Below are 6,504 nucleotides of genomic sequence, written 5' to 3' on the forward strand. Positions count from 1 at the left end.
CACATTGGCTAAAGGCGGAGTAAAGGAATGCGAGTCCCTTTTGTTACGTCACATGATGCAACATTGAAAAAGAGAGTGTTTTGAACAGCTATGAGAACAGCCACTTCTTCTCCAAATTTGTGCCTTTTTTGTTGAATTTGACTTATTCTACTGGCATTATCAGACAATGTTAAGTGTCAGAGTCAGTTAATTTAAGAAGAAGCAGATGAAGCAGTTGACTTAAGAACGTAATGTAATAAATCTCCTGTTTGTGTCAGTGTGACCATTTTCTGTTCCATCTAAGACTTGTTCCTCAAAAGATTAAATAAGACACCATCAGACCTGTGGATCAGACAAGAAGCCGTCAGGGTGACACCCCAGCTTCACCTGCTTCCAGCTCTCTGAGCTCAGGTCATCTGTGAATACTCGGACAGACAGGATGTGACTGCTCAGCGTCCCTGCGCCTCCTCTGCGGCCTGCGCGTCTCTATGTTGTTACTGTGTTTGTTTTCATTTCCTCTGCCACAGTAATCTATCAGACGCATCGGCAAATATTCCTCCGTGTGTGCAAACAGAGTTCTGTTTTTTTGTTGTTTTTCTTCACAATGTAAATGTTGATTGAGGGTGAATTAGATTTGTATTCAGACGAAGAGATAATCTGCTTATGAGCATGGCTGTGTCACTTAAAGCGAGGACCATGTGGGTTTGTGTTCACGGACGGGTCTGTGTGATTATAAACCGGACACTGTTGCACGATCGGTAAACAGAAAATTAATTAAAAAGAAAAAAAAAATCAACATGCAATACTCTGTGGGCCAAACCATTTTTGCAGAAAGAGATTGTTAGGTTATGTCTGACCCCTTTACATCAGGAAAAATTAGCAAAAAAAAACTGAACATGAGACTCAAATACTGGAATACAGAGTACGCACTAAATGTTTAATTTTTGGTTCATCGTGTGTGTTGTGTGGTTTTTTTCATTTACTATCTTCTTGCTCCAGGGATTTTCACCACCTCGGTTATCTCACTGCCACGGCAATAACAGTCTTTCAAGAAGAGGAGCCTTGTTTTCATTTTTCATCACCAACGCAGCGGTGACCTGGAGTAGTTTAAGAGTAAAAAAAAAAAAGAAGAGATCTGCAGTGAGAAATCCCTCTGAGATTTGGAAACCAGCCCTCAAACAAAAACACAGAGGAGGCTACAGGTTCTCCATCTTCCCACACACAACCTCCAGTCCCTGTGTCGATGTGTCTCTGATCTTTTTCTCTGTGCAGCAAAAATGCATTTATCAGTTTCCTACACCACTGTACACGACACTGCTCTGAAGCTCATGTTGCTTTATTTATTCTACTGTAAAATCCTCCCATTAGGTTTGTGAAATGTTACCAGATTTCAACCCTGCCTGTGTGTGAGAAGCAGAGACATGAAATTAAATTCAAGAAAAATGAATTTAACCACAAAAAGCTTCCAGCTATCTCTGCTCTACTCCCTTTCCCGCCTTCACACAACCTCTCCTCCCCTTCCTTCATCCTCAAACTGTGATTTTCACACTAAATGTTCCCGCTCAGCAGAGCCAGCCATGGGTGGCGGTCAGAGGGACGCTGACAGCAGCTGTGAGACACGCTGGGTAATATGGGTAATATTTTCTCATGAACAGACAGGCCCAAACCTTCATGATCTCAGCCTTTTATTCATCCTGCCAACGTTAACCCATCTACATTTCCATTCCTCCTCCTCATCTCCAGGAGATATCTCTGTAGAGTCAATCAATTTCAAATAACCATGAAAAATTCTTCATCTAATTCTCTTTAATTTGACAAATATCACTTTAAATGACTTGATCTCATTTATCCTGCACAGATTGTGCCTGTTAATATTTTATGAAGCAGAATTTCCATCATTAATTTCTGCACATTTCATTTTTCCCTTCACTGTACCGTGTAGGATGCTAACCTCAGTTAATTAAAATGATTCCTCACCAATCACTGCAATAAGTCTGATACCAGAGTATGAAATTGTGTTTTTGTGTGGATTTTCATGTTTTACTATGCATAAAGCATGTACTTTATACATTTAGAGGTGAAAGAGTGAGATTATTCCCCCACACATCCTCTGCAGTCTCATCAGCAGCTGCTCTGTGGCCTCCATCCAATAACCTTTCTAATCAGAGTCCAAACCAGCCAATCAATGCTCTTATTGCTCATAATGGAAACATCTATTCCTCAGATGAAAACCAATCATAAACGCCCTTGTTGTCCTGCAGTGCTGTGAGTTAACAGAATCTCTCATCTGAAGTGAATAATAATGAAGAGATAAATTGATTTGACATCTTTATAAAAGAAGCTGGTGATAACTTACAGCTGCAAAATCAGGGACTGAACGCATGAATAAAAGTCAATGTTCAGCTCGGTCTGACCTCGCAGTGAGGCAGAGAGAGTCAGCGTTGAACCTGGCGCTTAAATCGATCAGATCTGTACATTTGTGAACATACAAGTTGGTTTGCTGTCAAAATTGCCAGAATTTTTTTAAACCTTAGAAATCCACATTTAACCTTTTAAGGCTTTCAGTGTTTGATGTTGTTTAGCTTAAGGCCCAGTTAAACTCACAGTAACAAGACTGGGAGGCTACAGGCTTATACTAGCTTATACTGCAGTGATACCAGTGAAAGCAAAAGACACAAAGAAAATCAGTGGAATGATGCATGAACATAAACCAAATTGTAAATAACCAGCAAATGTAGTAGTTTGGTGTGGTTTTTTTTTTTTTTTTTGTTATTTTTTTACACCCAAGCGTGGTCAAGTGTGTTTTGTCAACCAGAAGGGCTCTTTAGTGTATTTTTTTGGCTCCTTCAAGGGCACTTTAGTTGGTGTTTCAACGATTGGGTCACCCTGGGGGGGGTTATAAAAAAATCATAAAATGTGGCTATCGGTTCTTCAGAAAATCCTTCAGTAACTTTTCGTGGTCAGTGTGTGTAGTATACACTTAATGAATTCAAAGATTATTAGGGGAAACGAGTGTGGGATGAGTTTGGTACCCTTTAGATGGTCAGAATGCAACATTTAACTAACATTTCTGAACCTTAATTTCACTTAACAGCAACAGACTTCTTTGTAGGTGTTGGCATGGTAGTGATGTAAAAAAAAAAAAAAAAAGGAAAAAAATACATTAATTAAAATGAAAAAAAAAAGAAAAGAAAAGAAAACATGTCTTACAGTAGTAAGTCTTACCTAGGGGGTGCTGTGCAGCACATATTGGCACAAAAATATTGAATTCGTAAACTATTGCTTGATGCATTTGCATTAATCTCAAGCTGAGGGAACACAAATTGGGGTTAAAATGGCACAAAAAAACAAAGAGCAATTCTAAGGGTTTCAAGTGGGCCTTCGCCATTTTTGAGTCTGTCTCCTATTAGAGGACAAAAGCCTAGATTGAATTTATTAAAGGTGCAGAAAACATGTTCAGAGTGTAGTATAAGAAAAAATTAAGAATAAAAATGTTGTTGGCAGGTCATAGTAGTCTTAAAAGCATACTGGAAAACAGTTGTGATAGAATCCAGATCTTGATCCTAGCGTGAAAAAAATCTGATCTATTTTTCCTTACATTGCCCCCTGATGGAGAAAATTTACCTTTGTCAGAAGCAGATTTTACTGATGTTTACGCAGTACATGTCTCTTTATAAAACTGACCACTTATCATCTGGTTTCAAGTGATAGTTGAGAGACAGGTAAGATTTGATTCTGATACTAGTTCTTTCACAGAGAGGAAGTGATGTTGATAGTAGAGGTTTCCACAATATTTTTTTCATTAGAATTTTTTTTGTACTAATTTAATTTAATTTTATTTTATTCTATTTTATTTATTTATTTATTTATTTTCATTATTTTATTTTATAATCCAAACCAAAATAACCAAAGAAAACACAATTTGGGACAAACTCAATTCACAGCAAGGAGGTGCATTTTATCTAAGGTTTATGCCTGGGAAGTTTTTCTTCGCCATTATAAATTGCTAAATACTGAAAAGTGCTGCAATTATGGCTGGTTAAGATGAAATGACACTATTTATCTTGTCTTGACATTGAGTTTCTGCAAATAAATTTTATTAACATCAACGGGTCTAGACCTGTTAATGCTTTTGGAAAGAGATAACATTTGTTGTGATTTGGCGCTATATAAACATAGATAGATAGATAGATAGATAGATAGATAGATAGATAGATAGATAGATAGATAGATAGATAGATAGATAGATAGATAGATAGATAGATGGATAGATGGATTAGATTAGCTTTTTTGGTTGACTCTTAATAGGAAGTAACCAAGAAATGAAACACTAAACCACTAAGCAGAGGAGTTGCAGGTGTGCCTTCCACATTTCTGACCGCTGACAGAGTTTACTGTCAACAAGTGAACCAGAGGACAGAAAGATACTGAGAGGTAATCACCAGCAGAACAAAAGTAGGATAGAAGAGCCACTTTTATCTTTTTGAGGAGGTCAGTGTGAGTTATGACTTCTAAAGTCTCCCCCTCAAAAAAAGCTAAATTATATCCCTGAGACAGAGTGTCTTAGGCATGGCTGTCAGAGTGAATAAATCCTGCCAGATTTAAAGGAAAGTGTGTGTTGGTGGTGTGTGTGTGTGATAGTAGTGGTGAGGTCACAGAGAGAGGCAGAAATGATGAGAGGGAAGGAGAGAGCAGAAAGCAGATGTTATCGTATTTGACGGGAGGAGGAGGGATAGGGGAGGGACATTTTTCTACTCCACAATATCCTCCTTTCATCACATTGTGTGTGTGTGACCAAAAGATATAAACGATCCATTCAACATCCAATAATAACAACAGCAACAAACACAACCTCTATTCAACCTCTGAGTCTGACCGTATAGATAGCAACATATTTATGCTTAGCATGACTTGAGCTGAAGAAAAGTTTACCTACATTTAATATCTTTAACCTGGACAGAGAAGAAAAATCTCAACTGTAAACACAATGACAGGCCTCAAAATAAAAGCTGTTTTATTGTTTTGAAATAAAACATTTCCTGTTAAAGCTCCAACCTCTTTCCTGTTCATGCTTTTTTTTCCTGTTATTATGAGACATTTAGTTTGCTCAGTGCTTTGATGGAAGCTTTATATTGATTATCTTTTCAGAAATAACAGTTCTGCACTGTTTCCTTCTTACTCAAGCTTCATGAGTCCAAAAGAAAAAACGTCTTTATGTAATTCTGTCTTTGTGTGAATGAGGAGTTTTTGATGTGAGTCTTTGAGCTTTTGTGAAGCAGAAATAATCAATCCATCTCACAAATGAGGCTGAAGATGTGACAGGCTTCAGAGCGTTTGAGGTAAAACTTCTGACAAAATCATGAATCATTGTAAACATCACTGCACGATTTTAAAAGTGGTTCAACTATTTTTGATGCAGTACTCTCGAGCACATTAAGACAACCTAAAGAACAACATGGAATCAAACATAAACTGATTTCATGCTTGTCTGAAGCCACTTTAATGAAAACAATGTCAGACTAACAGAAAAAAAAGAAGAAGATGAAGAATGATGTCTGCAAAATGACAGAAATCGTGAAAATAAACAAAAAGATGACAATGAGCTGTGCAAACAAATTGTTTAGTCAGTCAGTCAGCATGCAGGTGCAGCTGTCAAGACATTGCTGATTCATTATTAGAGGACAAAAAGAGAGAAATGGGAAGATGAAAAAAATTAGATTTCAGGAAACATGGAAATGTAGTTCAGGGGTGGCTTACACGACAAAGGTTTTAGGGCGGGATTTTCCTGATATGCCGCCGACACTGTTGCCTTGTAAATAGTAAGCCGGCATTTTCAGTGGTAACACTGATGTCACACTCAGCTTACAACAGGACAACAGTACAGTTGAGTGATCGTTGCGAACAACCATGTAGTGCTTGTGCTGCTGAATCTGCTGAATCTGCTGACTGTCTTTCAACAAAATGAGCATCTGTTGCTCCACTTCTGCACTTAGTTTTCCCCAATACACCAGTTGATCAGCTCAACTCTACTTCGGTGGAGATCCCCCAATAGTTGCTTCTGGGTAAGACAGTTATAGCGCTGACTACAGGCCTGGCATGCTTACTACAGCGTTTACTACACGTGTTTCTAAGCAAATGCTTTTTTTTTTTCTTTTGCTGCGTTTTAGCATTTTCAGATGAAACGTTGTGTAAACGGGGCCTAAGATCATGCATGTTCACTACGGCATGGAGCAGGACTACGAGATGGCCTGGAGATAGACCTCAAACCTGTTGACTCCTGGGCTGGGTCTGCTCATTTTGTCAGTTTGCCACTGTAGTAAAGGTAAATACACGGCCTGGCCCAAAAGTCTCCACCAAAAGAAAAAAAATTCATACACTCTATTTTGTTGGACCGCCTTTAGCTTTGATTACAGCATACATTTGCGTCCAGTGTTGCATTCATTTTTCACCAAGGTATTGCATTGATGATAGTAGAGTGTGACCACTGGGATTCAGCAATCAGTGAGGCTAACCGGAGAAAGGGCT

This window comes from Halichoeres trimaculatus, unplaced genomic scaffold (assembly GCF_033239565.1).
Source record: "Halichoeres trimaculatus isolate MK-OKI-2021-1 unplaced genomic scaffold, fHalTri1.1 fHalTri1_scaffold_7, whole genome shotgun sequence".
NCBI lineage: Eukaryota > Metazoa > Chordata > Actinopteri > Labriformes > Labridae > Halichoeres > Halichoeres trimaculatus.